The sequence below is a fragment of the Oryctolagus cuniculus genome, chromosome 1, assembly GCF_964237555.1.
Source record: "Oryctolagus cuniculus chromosome 1, mOryCun1.1, whole genome shotgun sequence".
NCBI classification, from domain to species: Eukaryota; Metazoa; Chordata; class Mammalia; order Lagomorpha; family Leporidae; genus Oryctolagus; species Oryctolagus cuniculus.
The window spans coordinates 172,489,470-172,509,746 of NC_091432.1; the positions used below are offsets into that span (position 1 = coordinate 172,489,470).

The 20,277-nt window shown below is 36.0% G+C and overlaps 1 protein-coding gene across 1 annotated transcript in view; it reads right to left on the reverse strand.

Annotated features, from left to right (window-relative positions):
* Positions 1 to 20,277, reverse strand: part of PTPRD (protein tyrosine phosphatase receptor type D) — a 1,630,925-nt gene that overhangs the window by 1,478,790 nt on the left and 131,858 nt on the right. Inside the window, exon 3 of the mRNA XM_070051957.1 lies at positions 19,337 to 19,375. The gene's annotated coding sequence lies outside the window, so the exon portion shown is untranslated. The remainder of the gene's footprint in view (positions 1 to 19,336; positions 19,376 to 20,277) is intronic.

Genomic DNA, 20,277 nt, shown 5'->3' on the forward strand with positions numbered 1-20,277 from the left:
AAGCTCAAAGTAGTAAAATTCATCAGATATCCTCTCCTATTGCTTGAGCCTAGGGATACTCTGACAAGCTGACAAGCCTGAGATATGAACAAGAACTTTGATTGCAATTTAATAAAACACATTTTATGTTACTTTTTACTTGAGTTCATTAATATTTTTAATTTGCACACTGCCAAAAGCATGATGCTCTTTTTCAGTTAGAAACAAATTAAACCCACAGGGAAGGAGAACTGTTACCCCATGGGAAAAAGTTCCTTCCTCATCTTGTTAAAACAGGCATTCCAAACTACCAGAACTGTTAACAGCAAATCCCTGCTATGAAACACACCTAATTCTGTGACGGTTCTTGAACATAATTTTATTCCTCAGCACCACATGCATTATTATACACAGTAGACTGACAAAAGCTTTTGTTGGTTTATCCAGAATGACCTAATAAATGCCTTGATAGTGGTCTATTATCTGACCAGCTTTCAAAAATACTTAATAACATTTATTCTTTTCTAAAGAAGGCTACATGATTGCTAAAGTGTTGGGGAACCTGAAAAGTTGAAGCTTACAATGGATGAGGTATACTTAAGTCAGTAATCAGTCATCTGCTAACTTATACTCTGACTTCATTCAATCTGACCTGAACTAATGCCTGATAAACACCGTTAATATTCAGTACTCATTAAGTCATGCACAAACTTTTATATAAGTCATTATCCATGGACAAGGTTATTCTACTGGTAAATGGCCACTGCACTAAAGTCCACATTTAGTTCTTTGGAAATAATCATAGCCTTACAACTTATTTCTGCCAGATAAATTCTGTGTTTGTCTAAAGCAAATCTTAAGGACATTCATTTTTCCCGTATATTGTAGAAACAAGAGACAATCATAGAACAAAGCAATTAGAGTTGGAAAACGGGATCACAGTTTTGATCAATCAGGGATGATAAGATGAATTTCAGATGTCAATGATCCTTGTACATTTCTGGACTCCGTGCTACACATCATGAAGTACAGCACGAAATGCGGGCTGTCCCTCTGTCCTTGATTAATTACAATGAACAGAGAGGAGAGAAATTATAAACATCTATAAAACAATTATAACAGATGATGCCAAGGGCAAAATGCAGTTTTCAAATCATAAATTAATAGTACTTAAGGCCAACAGAGATTTATTTGTGCATTTTGAGGCATTATAGAAGAACTAAAATTGAACTGGTCTTTGAAAGGATGGGTGGATTTAGAAAAATAAATGCAGAATCTCATAAATCACTGTTTCAAGAGATGAGACTATTATATAAACTATTCTATTCATGTTCTTTCATCACAGGGCAGAGGAGACACAAGAAAAGAATATCAATAGAAAAAGGAAAAAAAACTTCAGGGTGTCAGCACCGTGGTGCAGATTAAGGCAGTGCCTGGAGGGCCAGCATCCCATAAAGGTTCCAGTTCAAGTTCCAGATGATCCACTTTGGATCCAGCTCCCTGCTAATGGTCTAGGAAAGCAGCACAGGATGACCTAAGTAGGAGACATGGAAGAAGTTCCTGGCTCTGGGCTTTGGCTTGGCCCAGTCCTGGCTGTCGTTACCATTGGGAATGAACCAACAGATGAAAGATCTTTGTCTAGCTCTAATTAAGCCTTTCAAATAAATAAATTAAAAAAAAAAAAAGCTTCAGAAAGGTATTAGCCAATTTCAATAAAATCACAATCGTTTCTCATGAAATTTATAATTCAGGGCCTGAATGAGGCTTTTTCATTGCCTTCCTAATTATGTGGCTTCTGTCTCTAAGCTTGTGTCTCTATAGCATAAATGCTAATGTAGACGGTCCTCCCTTCTTCTAGCCTCCAGTCACTTGATTCCATGGATAATGTAAAGTGTTTCATGTGTGAAGTAACTGACACAGACGCATACAGAGTACGATGGCCCAAATATTTTAAAACAGCTGGTCTACTTAAGGAAAAAATTGATTGAAAACAAGGTAGTATGTGGAAATACAGGACATGTTTTTTCCTCACTAGACTGTCCTATTTGAAGCTAACACAACACAAAGTTGTATTTTTTTTAATTCTTAATTGATATAAATACTGTTCTTATCATAGGGATAAAATGCATTTTTGTGTGACAAAACTTTTTCCAAGAAAGATCAACAAGAGCAATTGCTTTGCTAAATCACTGCAACACTAAACACTAATATAGTCAACCTGAGAGTTTCTAGGATTAACTTGGTTTCTGCCAATATCCATACAATACTGTGCACATGTGAGGCAATTTTGAGAATTCTTATAATAGACATGCTACATATTTTTGAATGCATTTATATATATATATATATGAGAAGTTAAATTTAGAATAAAATATGGCTTCATCAGTTCATACCAGTGAGTAAAACATTGGCCATTTTGTCAAGTAATTGAGACTATTAGCTAGGTCTCTCTCTCTCTCACAAAGACACACACACACACACACACACATACACACAATGAAGCGCTTTTTTTGGCAGAACCTGCAGTAAAATTAGATTAATGCACAAGAAAAAAAATGTATAAACACACTAAGGAAAGTGGTGGTCTTTCCAAAACACAGTCAGCACCGTTGTGCAGTTGGGTTACATATCCCAAATCTGACTGCTGGTTTGAGTCCTAGGTACTCTGCTTCCAATCAAGCTCTCTCAAAATGTGATGGCTCAAACTCCTGAGTTTCTGCCTCCCTTGTGGGAAACTTGGGAGGAGTTCCTGGTACTGACCTGGCCCAGCCTTGGCTGCTGTGGTCATTTTGGGAGTGACTCAGTAAAAGAAGATTATTCTTTCCCCTCCCCTTTCTCTGTTCCTCTGCCTTTCAAACAAGATAAATCTTTTAAAAAAATATTAAAGATACTTTCCCATATTAGTTCAAGGGTATGTAGACTAAGTTACTTTTATTGTTATATGTACTATTAACAGCAAGATTTTAAACACCCCCTGGTGGACTGTGTTAATATTTAATATTTACTTACTGGTTTATATGTTGTAAGGAATCAATCTCAGTTTCAGAGACATCTAGGAAGAAGAGAGGCTTAAAGAACAAAAAAGCTAATTATGCTGAAAGCACTGACTTTTTTTTTTTTTTTTTTTTTTTTTTTTTTGCTAGTAGGGACCATAGGTGGAAGTTTAATATCTACATTCTTCAAGGCAGCAACATATTGGGTGAATTTGAGGCATATCACCTGGGCAGGAGGTAACTGCTGAAGATAAACATGTATTAATTTCCTTTCTTCATCTTCCTATGGAAATGGAGGCAGGGTGGTGATTAGGTGGGGCAGATTGGGTATGGGATGCAAATACTCAATATAATGTGATTTATTTTGTTGACTGTTATGATCTTTTTTTTTTTTTTTTGCCATTTTTTACGGGAGGAACAAAGACTCAGCAATGGTAATTCACTTCCTACCACACTTAACTGTATATCAACAGGGAAGACCTTAGAAAGCCTAGGTTTATTCTAGATCCTCATCCAATTGTCTTTGGGCAAATAACTTTGACTCCAGCTTCTTTATTAGTAAAATGGGATTTTCTGAATACATTTTCCTCTGGTACACAATCTTTTACCATCCTGCCATTTTTAGTTTGATGTGCCCAATACATTGTAGGTAATTGGAAGGAAGGCAGTGCACTTTCACCTCTAAATTCTGAGGGTTTGATTATGGTTGGCACACAGTTAGTGCTCTGTGAATATTTGTTGAATTGTTTATGTAGATTAGCTAACTTCCAATTCCTTGCAGCTGTGCCATATTAATAATATCTCTATCATTCTATAACATTAAAGATTAGAAAGTCTTATTGGTGCCCTAGTTAGAGATGAAAAATGATGAGCAAAATGTTGTATTCAAATAAAAACATGAAGTGTACTATTTCGGTTGATTTGTAAAATTAGAGGAAAAATATTTGCTATGGATAAAATGAAAAAGACTATACAAATGTGTGTGAAAAATCCTCAACTTGAAATAGAATCTAGATACAAATATTTGACATGCAGATAGAGTAAGCACTACACCTAAATATTAAGAGAACATGTCCATTTATAACAATGGACATGGGGGCCAGCTCTCTACAGCGCCAGCATCCCATTTAGACACCAATTCAAGTCTCAGCTGCTCCACTTCTGATTTAGCTCCTGTTAATGTGCCTGGGGAAGCAGCAGAAGGCCCAACTCTTTGGGCCCCTGAATCCATGTGGGAGACCCTGAATAAACTCTGGTTCCTAGCTTAGGCCTGTTGCTGCTCCAGCCATTGTGAGCATTTGGGGAGTGATCCAGCAGGGTTGAAGATCTCTGCTTCTCTCTCCTTCTCTACCTTTCAAATACATAAATCTTTAAAGAAAAAAAAATAATGAATCCTTTACCTGAGTATGAAAAGAACCATATTTTCAAATTCTACTTCAAACTGATGTTAATCAGGGCTGAAGAATGTTGTGATTTGCAATCTTCACAAAATATTTAATTCTATATAAAATGAGATTCTTAAACAGGTGATAAAAAGCTTTTTGATAAATTCATCTTTCAATGAGGGATGTATAAGGTGTACTCATTTTGTTTACATTGCTTTTGTGGCTATTTTAACCAGTCTTATCATTTTACTTTTGAACATACATGGAAAGAATGATTCAAACAAATGAGTCTTGCAATTGCAGGAGGATGTTTTCTCATGGACATGGAAGGCATATTCCATGTCAGCTCTGCAAATCTGACAACTTAGGAGAAAATGGGAAAGATAAGCCCATTTTCTGTGTAGTGGATGGAAGCAGTTGATCTTATTGTAGTCTACCCTTCCTCTCAGCTTATTAGACATTTCATTTATAAAAAGAATAAGGAGACATAGGAGCACTCAATAGCTTCATCTCTAAAACACTTATGACATAACTCAAATTTTAGCAAACTAATATAAAAAAATAGTAATGGAAGACTTGATTGAAATGAAGATCCTATCTTTTTCTAAGTGAATCTGTATAAATTCTCAGTATTCCTGAGTACCACAAAACATACTCTCAAAAACTTCGTTACATGACTGGGAAATTGAGTATGGGTTTGAAGTCATGGCTAATTCAAAGAATTCTGAGCTTTTTAGTACTGATGAAGGAAAGAAAATAGTGTTTATTTTACAAACACAAAATGCTTCTTTAGGAAGGGGCCATTAAAGAAGGATGTACTTTTCTCTGAAGGGAGGAGAGAACTTCCACTTTGCATATGGTCCCGTCTAAATACCAACGGAGTTTGTGGTCTCAAAAGGCTTCCATAGCCTTAGCAGCTCATGTCAAGAGCCTCAGTTGGTCACTGACATCAAAAATAAGAGTGTTAACTGTTAAATCAATAACAGGAGTCACTGTACACTTACTCCTCATGTTGGACCTCTGTCCTTAATGAAGTGTACTTTGAGAATTAATGGTAAAACTTGTCTTCAAACAATACTTTATACTTTGTGTGTCTGTGGGTGCAAACAGTTAATATCTCTACTTAGTATAGAGTTAGTCTTCTGTATATGAAGTCAATTAAAAATGAATCTTATTGTAAAATGGAATGGGAGAGAGAGTAGGTGGTGTGATGGCAGTGTGGGTGGGAAGGCAAGAATGGGGGAAGAAATACTATATTCCTAAAAGCTGTGCATATGAAATTTGTATTCATTAAATTAAAAAATGCTTTAGGTTATCAAATACTATAGTTATCAATTTGCATTCTTTAAAGAAAAATACACAGAAACATTTTCTTATATAAGGGAAAGTGACATAAAAAGTATGAGAAGAAAACAATAAAGATAAAATGCAATCATGCCACCAAGAGTTTCATGTTTTTCAACTTTATAGAAAATTTGGTGAAAATTTAAGAAGCTATCTTATATCTCTTTACTTAAATACTAAAAAAAAGTGTGAGACATAAAAAACAAAATTGATTTCCAGAATTGGCAACTACTTATGGCTATATTCTAATTTTGCAATGAAGAATCTCAGACCTAGAAAATTTAAATTGCCAAAAATTACCAAAAAGTAGGTGTTACAGCTGGCCTACAGCTGAATCTCAAGATACATGAAAAGAATCTTGGAGCAAAATATAGTTTCCATGGCAGTACATATATGCTCAGACCAAGAATAATCATTTGGTGTTTCAAATTCTTATTTAAAGACATGAAGGGGAAAACCTTAAGTCAAGACACACTTACAAAATCTGACCAGTGCATTAAACATAGCCTGCCTATTTTTTTTCAAAGATTTATTTTTTTTTTATTTATTTATTTTTTTTTTATTTTTTGACAGGCAGAGTGGACAGTGAGAGAGAGAGACAGAGAGAAAGGTCTTCCTTTGCCGTTGGTTCACCCTCCAATGGCCGCCGCGGCTGGCGCGCTGCGGCCGGCGCACCGCGCTGATCCGAAGCCAGGAGCCAGGAGCCAGGTGCTTCTCCTGGTCTCCCATGGGGTGCAGGGCCCAAGCACCTGGGCCATCCTCCACTGCACTCCCTGGCCACAGCTGAGAGCTGGCCTGGAAGAGGGGCAACCGGGACAGAATCCGGCGCCCCGACCGGGACTAGAACCCGGTGTGCCGGCGCCGCAAGGCGGAGGATTAGCCTAGTGAGCCGCGGCGCCGGCCCAAAGATTTATTTATTTGAAAGAGTTAAAGAGACAGGCAGAGGCAGAGAGAGAGAGAAAGAGAGAGAGAGAGAAAGTCAGTCTTCCATCAGCTGGTTCACTGCCCAAATGACCGCAATGGCCAGAGCTGAGCTGATCCGAGCGAGGAGCCAGGAGCACCCATATGGGATGCTGGTGCTACAGGCCTGGACTTTAACCCACTGGGCCACAGTGCTGGCCCCTTGCCTATATTATTTGAATTAAAAGTGACTGGACTAACTTGAAAGATTTAACAGAATTCCCAATATGACTCTTATTCCCATGGACATTACTCCTACAAAGAAAATCTGGCGTGACTTGCTACATTAAAACAATGGGGAACAATTAACACATGTGAAGTTGCAACAGAGGATTATGGAGTATTTTAAAAGGCAACATCTAAGATTTTACTTATTAAATTTCAAAATTGCACATGCTACAGTCCTGCTAAATAATCAAAATATAGTATAAAAAGCTTTAAAATTATGCTTCTAAAGACAGCAAGTATGAGAAGGACCATACATTTTTAATGAAACCAGTCTTACTTACTAAGAGGAATCAATCAGAAAAAGATCATGCCACAACAGAACTTCAATTACGTATCTTTTTTAGGGAGCACACATCTAATTACTAGAGACCTGATCTGTCTTCCACTATCCAAGTAGAATTTTTACCTTGACACCTACAGACTTGGTCAACCAGGCCTACATTTCACTAAGATGCAGTGCTGCTATCATGGAAGTTAAATGTGCAACTTTATTAATGTCTTTCCCAGTCTTACTTTAGGATTCTGGAATGGTGATATCATGAATTTCAATCTCTCTGATGCAATTCTTTTTCCTGCATTTTGGATTTGGTATGGAAATAGGAAAATGATAGATAGGAACATTTTCGATGCTTTGTTTTTGATTTTGTTTTTAAGAGTATTTGTTTACATGAAAGTGAGGGGGATGAAGAATGGGAGAGATCTTTAAACAACTGGACTCACCAAATGACCACAACTGCAAAGTCTGGGGCAGGCTGAAAACAAGGACCAGGAACTCCATCCTGGTCTTCCAAATGGGTAGCAGAGACCCAAGAACTTAGGCCATTTTCTGCTGTCTTCCCAGGTGCATCAGCAGGAAGCTGAACCAGAAGCAAAGCAGCCAGGACTCTAACAGGTGCTCCAGGATGGGATATTGGTGTCTCAAGAGGCTGCTTAACCTGCCACATCACAACAGCTTGCCTATTAGAATTCTTAAAGCTGGGGCCAGAGCTGTGGTACAGTAGGCTAAAGCCCCTGCCTACAGTGCCGGCATCCCATATGGGCAATGGTTTGAGTCCTGGCTGCTCCACTTGCAATCCAGCTCCCTGCTAATGCACCTGGGAAAGCAACAGAGGACAGCCCAAGCCACTGGACCCCTGAACCTACATGGGAGACCCAGAAGCTGCTCCTGGCTCCTGGCTTCTGATCAGCTCAGTTCTGGCCATTTTGGCCATTTGGGGAGTGAATCAGAGGATGGAAGACCTCTCTGTGTGTGTCTCTACCTTTCTCTGTCACTCTTTCAAATCAATAAAATAAATCTTCAAGGAAAAAAAAGAATTCTTAAAGCAATGGTGATAATGGCTCTTCTTTGTAAAACCTAAGATGTTGTCACTCAGATAAATTCTCTGTTCTGTGGTAGAAGGGCACTTTAATCAAGTTAGTACTAAGAATGATAGAATCATTTTGTGCACCAGAATGAGAATTAACAGTCATCAGACACATAAAACAATAAAATTTGAGCTCTTACATAAAAAATTATATTGTGAATACCATGTAACATTTTTTTTTTTTGACAGGCAGAGTGGACAGTGAGAGAGAGAGACAGAGAGAAAGGTCTTCCTTTACCATTGGTTCACCCTCCAATGGCCACCGTGGCAAGCACACCGCGCTGATCCGAAGCCAGGAGCCAGGTGCTTCTCCTGGTCTCCCATGTGGGTGCAGGGCCCAAGCACTTGGGCCATCCTCTACTGCACTCCCGGGCCACAGCAAAGAGTTGGACTGGAAGAGGGGCAACCGGGACAGAATCCGGCGTCCCAACCTGGACTAGAACCTAGTGTGCCGGTGCTGCAGGTGGAGGATTAGCCTACTAAGCTATGGTGCCGGTCCCATGTAACATTTTTGTACATATAATTTTATATTTTTCTTTTTCATACAATAAGGTGTGCATAAATATTAATGAGGATTATTTTGTCTAAGTATTAATATAGTCTCCTCATGCAGGTTCCTTGATTTATTTTAGAATCAAGTGTTTGTGAATATTCAAGCACAAGTTGGTAGAAGGTATAAATTGCCCATGTTTCCCTCTTTAAGAGAATGAACTAACATTTTAGAAGTTCATCATATCAAATACTTTTGGAAAAATTATTGAATTGTGATACTTTAGGGAATTTAAGTGATTTTTTCAACAAGAGAATGATACTTTCAAAATAACACTTAAAATTTGACCATAACTTTAATAACTGGAAGTTTTACTTTTTGTCATTTCTGGCCATTCACACCACTTCAACAAGCAGATGACTCCAGAACAATCAAGCTAGAGGTAAGTCAGAATCCAACCAAGTCAGGGGCCCAGGGTTGCAGCACAGTAGGCTAAGTTACCATCAGAAATGCTGGCATCCCATGTGGAACCTGGTTTGAGGTAGTTCTCTGCTAATGTGTCTGGGAGAACCAGAAGATCACCTGAGTGGTTGGGACACCTATGTAGGAGACTCAGAGATCCAGTTTCCTGACTTAGCCACGCCCCAGCTTTTTGGCCATTTGGGGAGTGAAACAAGAGATGAAGTTCTCTATAACTCTTTTAAATCAATCTTAAAAAATAATCTTAAAAGAATCCAACCAATCCATTATTATAAATGAAATATTACTTGGCTAACAAAATGTAAAACATGATTAATACAACGTGTTATATTTTATGTGACAAAAAGATGCTTTGTTACAGCTTATAGAAAGTTTGCATACCTATGTAACAGAACACTGACATACTATACTAAGGAGCTATGAGTACTACACCATAGTTAATCTTCTATATTCTATATTTTCATAGTTAGCTCTACTCCAAGCTATACCTACAGATTCCATTCATAGATTCACACATTTACACTGAGACAACAATGTGCACTTGCCAATCATTTAAGAGTCTTCCATGTCTGGGAACCAATGCACATAGTGAGATTGTAAGGGGTATCTTAACAGCAGTGAATGAGGCTGTAGTGGACACCAATATCTGGAGCAGGCAGTGTAACTTCTCCAATATATTCCTATTAGCACAGTGCCATTCCCCTAAACTCAAGCCCATTTGCCATTTACCATTATCTAGTACTCTCAGGAAGGTACAATATTCTTGAAGCATGATTCTTAAAAGTAATTTTAATTGTCTTGGATTCCATATTTTATGATTTTATATAGTGAAACTATAATAAGAAAAGACCAAATAAAGATTCAGATCAATTGTTGATGGCTGTGGCAAAAACTATACATGTCAAAAATGCAAATATTTATGTATGATACACATACTGTGGAATTTGTGTACATTTTGGGGATACTGCTTTCAATTTTTGTGGAAAGAACTATTTGATAAAGAATATATAAATGAATAAGTAATACAAATATTTGGAAACTACTCTAATAACAAAGATATGCCTATAAGAAAATTCAATAGACAAAGATAATTATTTGAAACTGAATCAGTGTTTATTTGTGAAAATTATAAATGAGAGCATAAAAGATTTCAAATAAATTGCATACTCAATTTTTATAGGAAGGGGATTAAATGTATTAGATAATACTGACTTTCTTTAATCTCAATCAGTATTTTTTTCAAGTTTCCCTATGTCTCTGTTTATGAAATTGCTAAAGAAATTTTCACAGTGTAAACCAATAAAACATGATACAGAAAACAGAAATGATGTTTAGAAAGACATTTCATATGCCTCTCTATATATTTGTAGGAAACTTTTCAAGCTATATATCTTTGACATTAAGAGCTGGTATTGTGCCGGCACCGCGGCTCAATAGGCAAATCCTCTGCCTTGCGGCGCTGGCACACCGGGTTCTAGTCCTGGTTGGGGAGCCGGATTCTGTCCCGGTTGCCCCTCTTCCAGGCCAGCTCTCTGCTATGGCACGGGAGTGCAGTGGAGGATGGCCCAAGTGCTTGGGCCCTGCACCCCATGGGAGACCAGGAGAAGCACCTGCCTCCTCCTTTGGATCAGCGCGGTGCGCCGGACGCGGTGGCCATTGGAGGGTGAACCAATGGCAAAGGAAGACCTTTCTCTCTGTCTCTCTCTCTCACTGTCCACTCTGCCTGTCCAAAAAACAAAACAAAACAAAAGAGCTGGTATTGTAGGAATTGTAGGAGTGGTTTTCAGGCTCAGAGCAATTGAAAACAATTTTCTTAGCATTCTCTCAAACACAAGACGACGACGACAAGAAATTCACAGGGACTTTCCCTGCAAATTGCAGGGTTTCCCTCTACCTGAGACACACAATACTTGTTAGACAGTAAGTCCAGTGTTCTAAGTATGCAAAGTAAAAGGAGTAACATGTAAGAACAAAATAGTAAATATGGAGTTTTAAAAGTTACAGGAAAAAACTGTCATTTCTCTTTTTTATGAGTATCTGGAGAAGAACTGCTTAGCCTAAGACAGCAGGCAAGAAATCATACGGGGACTGCCTTGCTTAATTCGCCACAAGATGTCCTTTAACTAAATTAGCACATGATAGATAAGATTATGTCAGTAGATTTATTAGAATCACTATTTAAATTTTTCATAAAAGTATTTATTAATATGCTATATCCAATCAGAGTATCTAAAGGTAAAGAGTCGGTAATTTAACTTTCCACTGAAATTAGTCCAAGTAGTCCAATTACCAACACTACTGGAGTCTAACACAAGATCATTATTATCAAATATGTGAGTCCTGTTACACCCTGAGGGGCAACCTATTAATATGAAATAATTGTTGCTTAATGCCAGGGAAATATTTAAACACTAATATTCCTTCAAAATGGAAATGTACTACCCTGTGAATGTTTTGTGACCCTCCATCCTGAAGTTAGGTGAAAGGGACAAGCAAGTATTCAATGAGGGAAGTTATTGTAGGGATCTAAAACTTCAAGTGAATTGAATGTCAGATATAGTAACTAATTCTTACAAGTTGAATAAACATTACAGAGATGGACTTTATTTCCTCAGAACTATTTTAGAGGGTAGTGATGATTGACACAAAATATTCTGTGAAGCACAGTGTGTTGTGCCCTTACCTTAGCCACAAATTTAAATCCTTTCAAATCCAGGTAATTGTATACAATTATTTTTGATCTCTGGTCCAATGTGTGAAGAAAAAGAGGTTATGTTTTACCAATTAGTTGTTGCAGAAATGATGCTAGTTGGCACATTGATGGCATTTACATTATTACGGCTCTTAAAAGTAAAAATGAAAAAGCACAGGGAGATTTTCAATAAGAAGTATTATTTTAGATTATTCCAAAAAGTCAGGTGAGAGTTAACATGGTTAACTAAGCACTGCATCAAAATAAAATCCTGTAAGTCATGCTGATTCTTTTGAACTCTGCGAATGACTATTAGATGGTCTTTGACATGGATTGCTACTTAGTGGCAGTTAAGATTAAAGAACAAAACTATTACAATAATGTTCACTTTTCAACTGCAAAGTAACCCATTGTGAATTTAGATACATGTCTTGTATTTTCAGTATTTCATACTGTTTATGTAGACATTTGGTAAGTAAATAATTTTCCCAAGACTTTCAATTGGGGGCTTTAAGTTGATTGCAAAACCAAACAAATGGTATCCCAGGTTATTTGATGAGAGTCATGAGATAATTACTTTAACGCAAAAAATTATCAAAATATACCTTTACTGGATTTTGGAATTATGCAAACCCTACAAGTACTTATTTTCTGTAGGACCATCTGATTAATTTCGACAGGTCTTATGCTGCTCTAACAAAACAAAACAGTTCAGTAGCTTAAGACAACACAATTTATGTCTTATTCACATAAATTAGCTGTGGGATTGGGAGATTGTCCACAGCAGCTGTCTTCCTGCAATAGACTCGGGTACTCAGGATGATACAGTTTTGTAACAATGCTGTTGTAAAATCATCTTTCATCTATACTTTCCTATGCACAGGAAGGAGACAGTACAAAAATGCAAAAAGAATGTTCACCTCCTCTGCACAGAAGTGATTTTCTTCACTTCCACTTTTCCTTGGTCACAAATAATTCCATGGTTCCACTTAATTGAGAAGTGGAAGGAAAACAGAATCCTGTATATGCAACGAGGAAAGAAAATGCAGATATTGATGTACACATTAATAGTACCAGTTAAATCATCCTCATGATTTCTAACAAGCTCCTATCTCAGCTATGCAAAACAAAGGCCTAACTCATAATTTTTATAACTATTTAAAAAAGTACACAGATGAAAGCTCCTAATTGCACATAAATTTAAAAATGAAAGTGCTCGAGGTAAGGGTCATGCACCTAATGGCTAACAGAGAGCTTGCACAAAATACTCAATAAACTGGAAGAGAATGAACAATACATGAAAGAACAATTCCTTCCTTTGATCTCTGAACATAGGATTTATTTCCATAATGTAACAATTTCTATTCAAATAGCATACTGTGATAACAATTTTAATAACTATGTATTATTTTAGAATTTACAAAGTATTTTCATATGTTTGTCTCCCAAAGCAAAACTGTGAGGCAGGCATATGTATATGTTTCATTAATTCCAATTTATATACACAACTTAAGAATCACAGGAATCATATGATAATTAAATAGCAGACATTTAACATTTATGGGGAGAGTACAACATCAGGATATTTTTTAAAATGTTTTAGTAAAACATCAGGATATTTTTAAAAATGTTTTGTATTTTAATTTTTAATTAATTTAATTAACAGATTCAATGTGATTTTTAGATAAAATTTTAAGTACATAATGATATTCCCTTCCCTGGACTGGAGGTGGCATTCAGTTCCTGGAAAGCACATTATAGTTGAATAATCTGTATTGTTTGAAATAACTTTCATGGCTAAGACTAAGTGTATAAATTTGAATCACCTTATGCAACACTATAAAAATTTTTAGGGTGGCCATACTTATATAGAAGTCATACTGAAAAACTGAACATAAATGAGAAAGTGAAGTATCAATTTATCACTACTGTTTAGTTGCAGAAGGAATAAGTTGGTTTCATTAATTTTACCTCACTTACCAACAACAGGGTTTTACATATATACAAAATATTTAAGATATGTATACATAGCTTCAAAATCTGGGCCTAAGTTATAACAATGTTTTTTCTCCTTGGACTTAGAGCAAGCAACCTTTGAAATTTTCTCATATAACTTTAAACTAAAAAAGATGAAATCTCATTTTAACCACTAATGTATCCACTCTCTTAAGGACCTTGGATTACTACTCAAATATCTGCAGAACTGAGCCTTATTGGAAACGAGGCAATGACATCTCAGTGTAGTTATTGAAGTCCAAGGAATATATTGAAATTTCAGCATTTTGATTCATTAACTATGATGATTTTAGATGAACTAATTAACCTCTCTGATCTTTAGTCTCCTCATCTCTAAAATGGTACAAAATATTCTCCTCAAAGTGCAAGCAGAAGGCTGAAGTAAGACTATTTATGTAAAGTAGCTGATACACAATGAATTCTTAAAAATTTTGACTGTGCATCATTGTGCATGTGTTATTATGCTGACCTCTTAAAAGGTCCAAACTCCAGGTGCAGAAAATAAAATTTATGAATTGGAACAAATTGCCACAATTACACAGACTCAAAATTCAGTGAATCGTAAGCACTAAATACATTACCTTACATAAGTGAAAAAACGCTACAATAAGGTTTTCTGTAAAAATTTCAACTCTTATGTGATCAATGTTAGTTCTCTACTATTGTTTTACCTTGAGAGCTATAGGACAACTGAATATAGTGTATTATTATGTATTTAATTTGTAATATTAGTAAGTTATTTATGTTTCAGTACTACTTTGATTTGAATTTTATGCTTCTTTTTTTGTTTGTTTGTTTGTTTTAACTTTTATTTAATGAATATAAATTTCCAAAGTACGGCTTATGGATTACAATGGCTTCCCCCCCATAACGTCCCTCCCACCCGCATCCTTCCCCTTTTCCACTCCCTCTCCCCTTCCATTCACATGAGGATTCATTTTCGATTCTCTTTATATACAGAAGATCAGTTTAGCATACATTAAGTAGAGATTTCAACAGTTTGCTCCCACACAAACATAAAGTGAAAAATAATAGATGATTTTTTAAATGATGATGAAATCAGATCAGACCTATTGTCATGTTAAATCCCAGTGAGAGTCAAGTTGGGAATTGATAATTTTTTTTTTTTACAGAAGATCAGTTTAGTATACATTAAGTAAAGATTTCAACAGTTTGCACCCCCATAAAAACACAAAGTGAAATATACTGTTTGAGTACTCGTTATAGCACAATGTACAGCACATTAAGGACAGAGATCCTACATGAGGAGTAAGTGCACAGTGACTCCTGTTGTTGACTTTACCAATTGACACTCCTGTTTATGGCATCAGTAATCTCCCTATGCACCAGTCATGAGTTTCCAAGGCTATGGAAGCCCCTTGAGTTCTCCGACTCTTATCTTGTTTAGACAAGGTCATAGTCAAAGTGGAGGTTCTCTCCTCCCTTCAGAGAAAGGTACCTCCTTTTTTGAAGACCTGTTCTTTCCACTGGGATGTCACTCACAGAGATCTTTCATTTAGGGTTTTTGTTTGTTTGTTTTTTGTTTTTTGTTTTTTTTTTTTTTTTTTTTTTTTTGCCAGAGTGTCTTGGCTTTCCATACCCGAAACACTCTCATGGGCTTTTCAGCCAGATTGGAATGCCTTTAGGGCTGATTCTGAGGCCAGAGTGCTGTTTAGGACATCCGCCATTCTGTGAGTCTGCTGAGTATCTCGCTTCCCATGTTGGATCACTCTCCCCTTTATTTATTCTGTCGGTTAGTATTAGCAGGTACTAGACTTGTTTATGTGCTTCCTTTGACTCTTAGTCCTTTCATTATGATCAATTGTGAACTGAAATTGATCACTTGGACTGGTGAGATGGCATTGGTATATGCCACCTTGATGGGATTAAATTGGAGTCCCCTGGTATGTTTCTAACTCTACCATTTGGGGCAAGTCAGCTTGAGCATGTCCCAAATTGTACATCTCTTCCCTCTCTTATTCCTACTCTTATGTTTAACAGGGATCACATTTCAGTTAATTTTCAACACTTAAGAATAACTGTGTATTAATTACAGAATTAAACCCCTCTTAGTAGTTTTTTTTGTCTGTTCTACTGAATTTTATACTTCTTTAGAATTACACTTTAAACTATAGTTCTTCAGAGTGTGCATAATTAATTATTCAGGATTCTTTTTCAGATAATACTATTAACTATGCTTCATATTCATGTCATTGTTTTCTTTGAAAGTCTTAACTGAGGAAAAGCAACCATTACAAAATGAAATTTTGAGTGGCTGGCATGGTGGCATAAAGGGTTAAGCTTCCTCCAATGTTGGCATCCAATATGGACAACAGTTCAAGTCCCTGCTGCTCTACTTCCAATCTAACTCCCTGCTAATGTGCCTGGGAAAGAAGTGGAAGATGGCTCGGGTTCTTGGGCCCCTGCACCCATGTTTGAGATCCAGAAGAAGCATTCCTGGCTTTGGACTGGCCCTGCCCTGTTCATTGCAGCCATTTGGGGAGTGAACCATTGGATGGAAGATCTCTCTTGCTGTATCTCCCTTGCTCCCCTACCCCATAACTCTGCCTTTTGAATAAACAGAATGTGTCTTAAAAAAAATACTTGAGTATTAAATTTTTAAATGAAATGAACTGAGTTAGCCAATTGAAAATATTAAGCAACTACTAAAAATGAAGCAATATATTATATATTATGCACTAAACAAAATGGCATTGTTACTTGATTTGACAAGTTTGCACAACAGTGAAGGAGAGAACATGCACACAACACAGGAACCTTAGAACATGGTAGATTAAGGTAAAATGCTGACTTTCTGGCCCTGAGAACCAAGAGTTCAGGGAGAAGGAAAAGTGTTACAATATTTAACATAATGGTTTTCCAGAGGAAGTGAGACTTCACTTTGGCCTGAAGGAATCAATAGGTAATAGATATATTGACAGATGTGGAAGAAACACATTTTTCATGTTTTATGAAAAAAAATGGTTGCATGAAAATAAACTAAAACATTCAATTATATTTCCAATAAACTGTATGAAGATCCCTTCTGTAACAGATTAGACAAGGGGAAGCTTACGGGAATATGGTAGGACAAATAAATATGAACATAAGTGTTTCAGAATCAATCATGTCAAGTTTATTAAATGCAGAGTATAAAGAGACAAATTAGAAAGTGGAGTAAAACTCAGATGATCACTGTAGAGACCCAGAAGCGGAAGGGCATTCTGACAATTTAAACAAATAAAGGTAGAATTTAGAAGAAAGGATACTAAGGAAATTCTGGTTCTAACTCATGCAACTCAGAATGAGTTTAGGATAAGAAAATATTGAGTAACTCTAGGACTGGATATGATGGAAATGAGGATACAAAATCGCTGCCTATTATAGGATTCTACCTCCCCCAATAAATGCCTTAATCACAGATTTCCACTGATTGAAACTGATGAGATAAATGAGAGGCCAACTCTTCATCTAATGGGTACATATCAATTGGAGATTGGGTCATTAATTCCAAAAACCATTAAGGAAAAATGTAATTTCAAGTTTTTGTTGCTACTATCTACAACTAAATACAGAGCACTAGATTCATCATAAGTTATTTGGAAGAAATTTCTATGTAACCCTATCCAAAGGTAGTGTAGAATCTTACTTCTAGCAAGTTTCTGCACAAGGAAGTGCTTAACTATTCTGCACAATGAGAAGCTTGTCATCACTGCACAGCATCTAATGGTAGCTTATTCTTTACTCATTATCATAGGGCACAAATGTAGGGAATAAGATAGAGAGAAACACGGACAAATAGAATCTTTTAGGAGGGATGCAGACCCCAAAATAAGGTATACTGTTATAAATTGGTGAATATAGGAACCAAGAAAAATGCTTTGTGGAGAGACATGGTCCTGTAGCTTTTGAATGTAAGAAGATATGATATACAAATTTGAGTTTTCCTTTCAAATGCTATGTCTACTCATGTAACCTCAAGCCTTTACTAACATTTATTACACATACAGTCTAATATTAATTGTGTCACTGTTTGCTGGTGAATATAGCGGTGAAAGCAGCATGGAAAAGGCATGATAAGATCATCATAAGACACTCATTGAAAAACCATGAAATCCATTTGGGAATGAGACATAAGAGACAACAAGAAGGAAATTTCTAACCTTTATGTCTCCCTCACTGTACAATGCCTACTGATTACTGAAGAATGGTGTTAAGATTATAATCCTGCAGTCTATCAAGTTGGAATTATTTAAATTATTTTGATGTTAAAATTTGTGTATATATACTTTCTCAAAATCACAGCTCTCAATATCACAAAAAGGAATCATGATCATAATAATAACATGGGAAATGAAGGGATATTGTCACATACATGGTAAGATTCAGTGAAGCACTATTTATAACTGTTGATGACAGAGCTTCTTCACCATCTTTATAGTCATATATTTTAAATTTCAACAAATAAAAGAAAACATGTGATATTTGTCTTCCTGGACCTGACTTATTTCACTTAGATTAGTGGTTAGAATTTCTTAATACACTTGGTTTACAATTACAAATTCACCCCAGAAATAAGGAAAGTTTGGACTTCCAGACACACATGAATCTAAGCTAGTGATTTCTTTAGTAAGATATGAGATAAAATGCTTCACTATTGTGTATATGTTGAGAACACTATAGGATTCCAATGTATAAATTTGAATATGAACAGTATTTCTTCAACGTTTGGAGAATAATAGAACTAGGGGGAATCAAACAGGAACATAAAGCTGCTCTATGGGAAAATATACAACATAAAAGAAAATCTTCTATCTCAACCAGTTATCTTTTTCATCAAAAAAGCATCTTTACCACACCTATAATACATGTGTCAAGCAAATGTTGTAAGAATTTTGTTTCCACACAGAAAAAGGTAGTATATTCAAGTGTATTTCTAGCTTTACGATATGGAAACTGTAAAATCAACATTGTACTGTTGAAAAACTTCTAAAAATTCAGTTGTCCTATCAGCTCTTCCGGGTCCTCTTTTCGTGTATTGCATTTTATCTGTTTTAAACATTTTTTTTTTTTTCAAATCAATAGCCTTTTGCATCTCATCTATCCTGTCATAGACTTTTTCAGTGGTTTGCTTTGTTTTAAGCAACCAATGCTGCCCCCATCTACAATGCTGTCATGACCTATCAAGTTGAATCTCTAAGAAAAAAAATCTGAATTTATCAGTTCATCTGATGTGGGTTATGGTATCATTGACTGAATGCATCGGGTCCTAGGAGATTCAGCTTCTGGAGGTAGAAATGAAGGGAGAATTAAGAAAAAGAAGTAGAGTCAAAATAATAAGAACCATAACCTTGTGGCAAAACAAATAAAAATATCAAAGTACCATAGGAAAAAAAAAGTCTCACCAGGTCTTTGAAGTCACCAGATGGTCTAGGAGTCCACGCCTGAAAAACAACAAAACAAAGAAAAAAAGATGTTTTCATTTTTAGTTTTCTGTTCAAAAAAGTAGAAAAAGTGGTATAATTCCAACATTATTAGTTACAATTATTATAGAGTAATGAAATAATTCCAGATAATTTTCTTATATGAAAATCTATTTTCCACTTAAATTGAGTTTTTTTTTAACCTTATCTTGTGTCATTGCAATGAACAAAGAAAGAAAATGAAGTACAGCTCTAAAAAATATTTTTCAGTTATTCAATTAGTTGATTCAGTTTTCTAAGGAAGGGAGAACATTATTAAGTGTATTCAATACCCTATTTAGTATATAACTTTAATTTACCTATGGTGAATTAAAAAAAAAAAAAAGCAGAACAAAGCTTTGTTTTTTAAATTCTCTTCCTGCTTTTAGGCTTTTGCTGGCTATCACAGATTAATTAGTTCCGGCTTTGATTTATTTTTGAAAAGTAAGTCCAAGGAAGATATTACAATGATAAAAATAAAAGGTTTTTAATTTCCCAATGATATTAAAGAGAAGCTTCTATTTTTTAAAGGTGTTTGAAGTTCAAATGAAAGGCAATATCTGAATGGCACAAATTCTCAAGAGAAGACCCAGCACCTGCCACGGGATGGGAAGGTTTTATAAATGTTACCTTCTGTAAAGGCAATGGCAAACAGTGTGAGGCCTTTTGTAAATATACCCGCCTGCCTCTGTGTTTGAGCAGAAATATTGAATTTCCAACCATTACTATCATAAAACAGAGGAGATTATGTTTTACCCATTAGATGGTAGCCTTTTCCTTTTGCCTTGGGAATTAAGTTTGAAGTCACATATTGTATGAGTATTAAAATACATAGGTTTCTGGAGAACACAATCAGTAAGAAAAGCAGTTGACATTATTGTGTA